This window comes from Homalodisca vitripennis, chromosome 1 (genome assembly GCF_021130785.1).
Source record: "Homalodisca vitripennis isolate AUS2020 chromosome 1, UT_GWSS_2.1, whole genome shotgun sequence".
Lineage (NCBI taxonomy): Eukaryota > Metazoa > Arthropoda > Insecta > Hemiptera > Cicadellidae > Homalodisca > Homalodisca vitripennis.
The window spans coordinates 132,258,621-132,268,929 of NC_060207.1; positions in this window are offsets into that span (position 1 = coordinate 132,258,621).

A 10,309-nucleotide genomic window follows, 5' to 3' on the forward strand; every position below is an offset into this window, starting at 1 on the left:
GATTGAATTTACTGTGTCAAGCAGAGACAACGATGTTGGACTCCAAGGCGTAAGCTCAATATGGCCTGTAAAACAGCCGACGACCTTTATGTTATTATCACTCAGGTACTAAGAGATGTGTCATATTAGGCAACCCAGGAGGAGTCAGCTCTAGGGTTATCTGAGACATACTCGTACGTGTAAATTTCATTAAGTGAAATAACATAATCACCAGAGGTGCAGGGATGCAGGAACTGAGCAGAACCTGGTAGCCAGTATACGAGTACTAATCTCACGTGTCGAAGTTGGTTGAATTAAAAAGGATATATTATCTAACATCGTCCTATATATTGCTATCTATTTATATCTTATCTATTATTTTAGTTAGCAGACACCGATAAACTATTTCCGTTACAACTTGTTTGTTAACTCATTGTATGACCAATTCTCCGACTCCATGGCGAACATTAAAGCAAACCACTCAGCTGGGGCCAAGGCAATACGTTACTGCACTCTGTAGTTTTCCTTCTCTATTGATGAAATGCCTGTAAATGTTCACATCAGCCTACATGAATTACAGGTATAAGAGTGTTCTTCACAACTAAATTAAGTAATCTAGCTTTACTCTTTATTATTGCCCGAATTAGCTACACTGGAGAAATGCCACTTACATTTTCCATGTAATTCCAAAAACTATTTCTACCTCTTTCACTATTCAGATATCCACTTCTCTCGAATCGTGGGCTCTCCATTGAGTTAGGATTTGCTTTCAATTACATTTTTGCTGTCGTGCCAAAATTAGTACAGAGTAAGTGTGTTGTAGGGTGGCAGTACGTCATAAATGGGTTAATAAGACGCCATTAGCATCGTTTTTGATTTGCAGCTTTTCCAAATGTATGCCTGGTACATTATTCGTACTTTTTAGTTTCTATTTTCCTCCTTATAAACGAAATAAAAAAAAAATAAATTCCTTTCAGGCGTTTCAATATACAGATAAATTCCTTACCGGTGAACTACACAATGCAGTTAGTACGTAATCATGTTTTCGCAATATCCTCACATTTTCGTGACTACAAAAAAGTCAGTTATTGCTCAAAATTTCAATTTTCTTTCCCCAAATGAGCCTTAATTAAAAGTTCATCTTGTTAGTCTGTTTATGTAAAAATTAATTATGTCCGTCTATTACATCTTATACAATAGCTCTCAATACATTTTTAATATTTGTCACTGATATAATTTGTTGTACTTTTCCTTATATAAGATTTCCTTTACACTACACTCGTGCTTATTTTTATGGACATTGTTCCCAATCATTTATTAGGTGTAATTTAATAATGAATTCTCCTATTTTTGTTAACTGACTATGAATGAATGAAAAGTGCCTTTATTATAGAGGTAGAGTTAGAGCTACCAAGCCCTCTCTACCACTCAACCTTATATTGTATACAGTAAATTTACAATAGTTTGATACAATTGTGATAAATTATTAACTTACTCTTTAGAAAATTATAGAAAACGTAGAAAAACATACGAAAATAACAAAAATGCTACCCTATACAAAATGAAATGAACTTAAAGTAAAAATCTATATATATTGAAATAAATTAAATATTTAAAACACAAAAGAAAAATTCCATACATATTATGATAAATACAACAAAATGCAAACTGAAGAGCAAAAATCAAAGAAACATTCACACACCGATTGACCACATGATCGCAACAAGCGGCAGCACCCGTCACCCACACAGACCCCCCCCTAGCAACAAGCCCCTAACCCCCTATGCGTATAAAACTATTTATGAAATATATAGAAATCATTATTAATGTTATTAGTCTACGAATAAACAAACTGTAAACGCAAACCAATGTTTTGCCAAATCTTGAAATTTGAAGCTTTCCCATTCATTTCGCATGGGGCGCTTTTTGGCCGTAAACATTCCCTCTATTTTGAGCTCACCATCTATTTTGTATGTCTCTTGTGTGGAGAACGACATTCATTACAAATTTTAAAAACTTCACTCAAATTCTTGGGGTTCGTTACTTTGAGTAAATAGAGACGATTACACAAAAATCGATCCGGCCAACCTGCGCGAAAAGTTTCGCTCGATTCGTCAATAAACGTTTACTACCGGCTTCTGCACTGATTAACCCTGCCAGACAAAGAAAATTAATGATGAAATTAAAATGTAATCATTTAAAGAAAGTCGGATTCATTATTGAGGAACTTCTATAATTAGAGTTCGGGCACGTGATGTGGGGCTGGGCAGCTGACAGGCCGAGGCACGTGCGGGCAATGTGGGGTCGGGATCAGGGAGAAGTGGGACCAGATGAACAGGATCCCTTCCGTCCGGAGGCTAAGGATGGATTTCCGTTCCGTTGGGATTTGCAAGGCGACGCGACACGAGAGATCCTTTTGGAAGTGATTCACAGATGCAGATGCCTTCATGGTGAGATGGATTCAATCTGCTTTCCTATTATTCGTGCGAGCAAAAACCTGATAGATATAGTAGATTTACTTTATAAGGAATAATAACAGAAGATTTTAAATTCTAAATGTGAATTACTATCAGTTATCGTCAACTTCGCACGTAATTTTCTGTTGATTAAATCAGTACATAATTTTTTAAATCCATACATTCATTTTTATAAATATGACAAACATTTCTGGTTATTTCTGGTCTGGAGTTATTTCTTGTCCCCTAATCCATCTCCTGATACATTTTAGAATTATTTAACCTTCATTTTAATGAAAAGGAGAGCACTAACTGAGCAATAACTCGTGTTTTTTATGTTCTAAACTATTTTCAGTCAAGCTAATTTATCTTTTAAAAAGGAGCATTCTATCGAAAGGAGTATAAATGGTCTGAAGTTTCGTAGTGTTATGAAGTCGTTCTGGTCTGAGTAGAGGGTAAAATTGGATTATAGCCGCTCTATAAGAAAGCGTGCTATAACATTCTAACATGGCCATCCTTTGGAAATACGTATGTTGATGAGTTTTGGTTAGTCGAAGGTATCAGCGATGATGATGTAAATGTGCTTGAAGCTTAGGATACTTCTGATACAAATCTTTTGATGATCAATAGTTCCAAGAGCAAATTTTGTTGGTAAGCAGTCACTCTAACGCTTTTATTATGTTCCAAAATTATTTAGCTGAGTGTTCAGCGAATCCTCTCCCGCCAGTTGCTGGTCAACGAAAGTAGTCACACATTGGTCCATTCAGAGTCTTGAATTCTGCTTGTCAAAAATTGACTTACATTGGTCTTATGCGTAACCATGTTGGTATTGACAATAACAAAAAATAAAGAAATCAGTAAACAGAATACAAAGTGAAGGTTAATCGTATGCATTAAATTTTTTAACACATAAGTAAAATGTAAAGTAAAAATGTCTTATCTTACCAGGCCAAGTTAGAACTAAGAAGCACTCTCTAATACAAACGGAAACGGCTGTTTAGGCGAACTGCTTGCAAGGTCAGGATCACTCAGCGGTCACCCATCCAAGAAGCAGCCACGTTCGATTTTGCTTGAACGTACTTGGTTGGATTGGTTGGATACACATTTAATAACTTGTTATCTTTATAAATCTCGTACTGTTTGGTGTTATAAAGATAAATAAGTCAATACGTTGCAACCTTAGGCAGAGGTACATAAAATATTGTTTTCCATTTCTTTAATTAAACGGTAAAAATCTGTTATTACTGTGTTGTGTTGCTTACTAATAATACTTGGGATGGAAGGAGCATGACTCTCATTGATTGGTAGTTTTAAAGTTTCTATTAACTCACTTTCTTATATACTAACTCGATGTTAAACTAACTTTGCAAAAATTTAGTCGTGAAATTTGAGACAGCTCACGACTGGATAACAGTTCGAAAATATGCAGTTTACTGCTTTACACAGTAAACTCACAAGTGTTTGCATATTCCTAGGATAGTACTTTTAAAACAGAGACAATACCCTCTGTCACCTGAATATACACTGTAAATAAATGTTTGTCACTGCACAAGGCAGTCTGTATTTATTTGCATGGTTTTGCAGACTGAAGTAAACTCTACGTGTACTTGATTACATAATATTCACAAGGAAATAAATTTATATTCTATAAATTTATTCATTGTAAAATCTACGATTGTAACCTTAATACGTGTTAATATATATGCAGTGTAATTGACTGAGCGTTTAGCATATTCATTTCTACTGTCTTTGATTCTTTATACATGTATTCTTGGAAACTGACGATTTATTCAACTTTTTGGGTTAAAATTTGATATGAAACCCCACCTCTATTACTTCAATATCGAAATTGAAAATGGTAAACATCAATCCATTCATAGTTTGTTGTACGCCAGGGGGCTACATGGAGCCAACGCCGCCATGGAGCGAACGAGAAGCCCCCCAAGCTGATCCGAAGTCTGGCTTATACCACTTATCACGGGAGAATTTCCTTATATTAAGGAAACATCAGTAGGTAAGTTAATGTCAAAATTATTTTACACCTTTTTTCTTGACCGATTTCCGTTGTTATTGATGTACCAAATACATTCATAAGATAAGATGTTGTGCAATTTGGTATGTAAGCGAGTATCTCATCTTTTCTGGTTATACAAGCATTACTTCGTAAGAGATCGTGTTATTGTTGTAATTTTTTTTTTCATTTTTTATAAATAAATACCTAGTCCTAAAGGTGAGTGACGTTGTCAACTTGATACCATCCTATTTTGAATTTCAGAAGTTCATTTGACAGTTTCCAAATCACCTATTTTTGAAGAACCTCTTCCAGATTCTGGTTTTCTTCCAGCTTTATCATTAGTCTATTTATTAAATCCTACCTTTCCTAAAAGGAATTCAGAGTAATGTTTTGTTGTGTGTATACTGAGTTTCTGTGTTGTCACTGATTCAGGAGTCAATCAAGACTCAATTGTGGGTCTATGTTTATCTTGCTGTTTATAGAAAAACCACATTGATCCTTGCCCGTGGTTTATAATTTTTAATTGACGACTTTAAGATCTCTGAACCCTTCGTAAAAGTTGCAGACTATTTTATTCTGTAATCAGCCATCGACTCTGAAATTAAGGTGAGCCGAAATTAATCACATGCCTACGAATCTAAAAACATATGATAGATTTATATTTATAAAAATAACTAGCTGTTACCCGCGGCTTCGCACGCAATCTTAGAACCAAAGTCCTTATATTACTTAGTAAAAGCAATTATGATGTAATATGATGGAAATCCTATAAAAATTTTAAAACGTAAGTAGGCATACATCAGGTAGATATTATTTAAGTTCGTGGTAAATAGTATCAGAGTTTAACTTAATTATTATATCATGTTTGGCACATGTAGGAGCATTTCTGGTTCTAATTAATTATATACATAACGTCACAGCTGAATCTACCTTGTCATCCCGATGAAGAAAACACAAATCTCAAATCACACAGGTCTCGGAAACTTACTTCGGTCAAAAAGCGTATATTTCCAGTCCTTGTCATATATATTTCAGGTCTAAGATATTTCGAGTACTATAGTAGAGTTTGCCTTGTTGTTCTGACGAAGAAGAAATATATATATTACGTAGGACCGAGATGCCTACTTCGGTTAAATAGTGCCTACTTAAGACCATTTAAATTCACTTACCTACTACGTCACAGTTTAGCTTGCCATATTGCCTCGATCAAATTTTATATACGTTCGATTATCTAGTTCTCGGAAATCTACTTTGGTCAAAAATCGTGTTGACATAGTTGAGTTTACCTTGTCCTGATGAAGAAAATACACACATAAGTAGGACTGAAAAGCCTATTACGACCTAGGGGAGAGTCCTACCTACTTACTATGTACTTTCGGTATAAGAGGGAAATTCTTATTAAGGTTTTGCAACTTTCCAAAATAATCGTTATTAAAGTTTTGCGTTACACTTGTTTTTTGGACTGTAGCCAGGGAAAGAATGAATCGTTGAGGCATGTTAGTATTCATTTCTCTGTTTTTCCATTAGCCATTGTTAAAATGTAATGTCATAATGTCAAGGAAGCCCGCCAGTTTAAAGTAACTTACGTGAAAACATTCATAACTTTGATCATTAAGGTTAGTTTTATAACAGTATTTAATGAATTATATGATTTTAATTTGTCACTGGCGCAATCTGGAGTAAAATTTATATATTAATGTTTTATTTACTATCTGCATTAGACTACCGATCAAGCACTGTTTACTTATTATTGATAAAATTCAAATGTAAACAGATGTTTCAGAAAGTTTGTCGAACTATAGCTGTCAAAATACGTTTCGTTCTTGTCATAACATTCGAGTGTAAACAAAAAAAATTTTTCAATTTGAATTCGACTTTATTTGGTGAAATGAATGTGTTATGGGTGGTAAAAAGCACTCTAAATGTTAATTCAGACCAAAAAACCTATACCTGTTCCAAATTTCAGCACAATCCGTATAGCAGTTTCAGCGTGATTCTAGAACAAACCTCCAAACATCCAAATATCAAAACATTCAAACTTTCGCATTTATAATATTAGTGGGATAACTCTTGAAATAATAACAGCATTTCAAAAGATTACCATCATTGTGTTTTGCAAAGACCGAACACTACCATACGAGTATTGGAATTTACCCTCTTCTTCAAGTGTTAAAATACAATATATAGGGTTAAGGAAGCAAAAACCTATTTACGTTGGTGCACTCACGAATCTTAATACATCTGGCAGCAAAGCAAGTTGTAAATAAAACCAAGGATTTGACTGAGGTTTATAGCATGTGGAGAATCATGAACCATTGCACAACACGAAAGTCCAGGTTTGGAAGTAGGGAAATGATGATGAGTCCGTCCGTATTGCGGGGACCAACATCCTTAGTATCCTTCTTTTGTTTTCCTATTTATAACATTTTACTGCCATCCTTATTCGTGTAAATGTATCTACACCTGTGGGCGAGCCACTAGGGGTCAGCGGCCGAGGTTCGTGTCTCCCACGATGGTGAGTGTTGGAAGGATTGAATAGGAGTCTTTGCTCATCTGACACACTGTAGGACGTAATTAAATCATCTCCCAGTATGGCATAATTTGGTACCTTCAAAGTGATTTTTAATGTGTAAATTAAGTCGCCCACTCTTAGAGGCTGTTCCTTAACTCGTTATAATAAACAATCATTTTTGTTTGAGATCTGAGTAGGAATCAAAGATACATGTTTGTGAATCGGGAGCGTATGGTCTGAAGATCATGTTATGGTCAGCCAAAAACCGATTCTTATTACTTTGAACAAGACACAAATGATATTTTATTTCTTGAAGGTATTCGTTGAATATAAAAATTGCTCGTCCACACCAAAGTCCAAGCGCGATTGTCATGTTTATTTGTTAAGCTTTATACAGTCTTCCTTGCCTTATATTGAAGAGTTCAAAAAATAACTCTTCTTTCTTAAAGTTTTAAATACCCACGTTTTGTCCTCGTCAATCTTTTACTGTTGGGTGTTATAAAGATGTTTATATTAATTACATGTTAGTATGTTGCAACTTTAAACAGAGGCACATAAAACATTTGTTTCCATTTCTCCTATTTTTAGTCCTCATTTAAAATTATTTTTTACTTATCGAAGCGAAAATAAATGGTAAAATGTATGTTGGACAGTCAATAGTTAATCATCATTGAACTGCGAATTGTTGCACGTATAATTCTGGTAATATTCACTCTGGTTTTTCATTTTTTGAGATGTTTTAATTTTAACTTTTGCAAAGGATAAATAATAAAATGTTTTGAAAACAAAAACATAAAGGAAGTCTGGCACTAGCTGATTTTCCCCAAGTCCAATAGATAACAGCTGATAGATGGGGTATTAATAGATTGAGTCAAGGGAGGATTCAAGGAAAGAAGAACGTTACAAAGTTTTACAACGTTATAAAATTTACAAATAAGTTGCTATCACATGATAATTTACTAATGTTTATTCTTCTAGCGCCAGATTATGAGAACGTAATTGTTACAAACCATCTTAAAACATTAATTCCACAAGCATTAATTAGCGTATGTAATTACAGATTATGAGCGTGCCTCGATCCTCGCCTCTGCACAAGGCGGACTTATAATTAGTCGTTATTATTAAGGAGTAACGGCAACACGTACAGATATTATGGCGCCAAAAATCTTAATTTCAGAGTAGCCTATAGTAATTTTGTTATTTATAACATTGCATTTTAGTGGCCAATAATTGTTAATGATTAGTGCAGAGAAAAATATTTTACAGTTATTATCGCTTTGTCTTTTTTGTCTCATCTTGATATTTGTAAATTTTCATCCTTTATCAATTACAACATTTATTTGGCATATCAAGCTCAAGCAATGCATAATAGTTTACTATGGCCAATAATGGAAATCTATAACACTAAAAACCATAACCTGCGAGAATCATCGGTCAACTCTTATCAGAATCTTGTGTTCTGATAGTTAGAATGATAAGTTAAGATGACAGGATGGCTAAGATATACAAGTTAGGATGATAGTGTAAAAGTCAACGTTTAGTAATTAAGATGCGTACTGCGGTTCTAACGTGACGGCTATAAAATGTTCCATAAAAGTTAAACATGTATTTGAATGCAGTTGGTGCTTATGGCGCCTACTAAATCAATAAAACTTTATTTAACCACGGCGACTTGTGCCGGGAAAATACAGGGTCATACAAGAAGTGTTTATTACCAGAATAATATAGGATATGACTGAAACAAACTCATCTTATTACAATAACTCGTTTCATAAACGATAGACTGTTGACATGGTTTAAATGTCTTAATTTTAAATCGTTTTACCAATTATTTAAGTGATTTCAAATAGACTATATGCAGAGCATAGTTATAAAACTAAATCTAAATGCAAAATATATAATAGTGCAATTACAGTATACTTGCAAAACTAATTGATATTTCACAAGAAAGGGAGATCAATGTAAATTATGCAGGGGAGGAAAAAGATACAAAGGAATACAAAATATACATATGATACACTTTTTTACAAATGATGACTTTTTGAATATCCTTAAACAATCCTTTGAGTGCTTTTATTTTAAAATATAGAAAAATGATTTTTTTATTATAGTAAATATTAGTTCTGCTATACACATTTCATGTCTTCTAATATTAGCTATTTTAAAGCCTGAACATGACAAGTTCAGACTTTAATTAATGATATTAATTAATTTAATGATACTTAGAAAAATGGTAGGGGTATGAGAGCACTATCCCCTTTAAAATTTCCAACCCTGGGCCGTAAATGTAAGTTTTAAGTTTTGACTTTCAACCATAAAAATAGCAATGGCGATTTCAAAGTAATATAATTCAATACGATTACTTAAAGTACATAGTCAGTGACAATTAAGATCTTCCTGTAAATATTTTGTCTACCCGTATAGACTAGGTATCGTTTTTTGGAACTATAATATTCTAGTTTCAAAATTTTGAGACCGAAAAGTATGAAAGTACGATAGTACATCTATAAGGAGATAATTTACAACTAGGGTTACATTACAAACTTTAAATGAAAAAGAGGACTTAATAAGATATAATAATTAATAAAATAAAATAATTATTTATCAGTAGATAGGATAATTATTTTCAGTAGTTAATGCATTGAAGTTCACTATCACAATAAAATCATACTTCTAGTTTTTCAGGCGAAAACTTAAATCCTCCTTTTAAAATAAGCAAGGTCTATCTATGAATTGAGTATGCAGAGTCTAAACCCACCAATTTTAATCTTTAACCTATATTTTGTTGAATCTTGGAATAAAGGAACATTTAATAAATGTTTACCTTAGAGTTCTTTGTTTAAGGTTTATTATTAACCTTGAATTATTTGAAAGGGCAACAGGATGTCGGATATGTGCTGTTTATTACAAAAATATCACTACGTTTCAAAGAGAGTTCATCGCTATTTTTTTACTTTTTGCTTGCTTAACCTTAAGGTTTTATTCCTTCCTGAAATACGAAGAGGATGGATTCCATTCCCATTTGAGTGTTTGAAATGTCTTGACCAAGGCTTCGACGAATGGGACAATGGATTAAAAAAACAAAACTTCTTTTATCTAAATCATTTCTTTCTAACTATCGCTTATGCAGGTACAGTTTAGCTCTGTCAGCATAGAACATGTTTACTTCTATGTATTATGCGTGACACTAATTATCATATTTAATTTTACTTATGAAGCGGTTTACTTTGAGAATGCATCAAAGTTGGGTTTCGGCGGTAATAGAATAACCATAACTATATTGTAAACTGGTTATGTATAGCTGACCAATAATTTTATTTCTACGCGCTTTTATGATATTCGTACTAA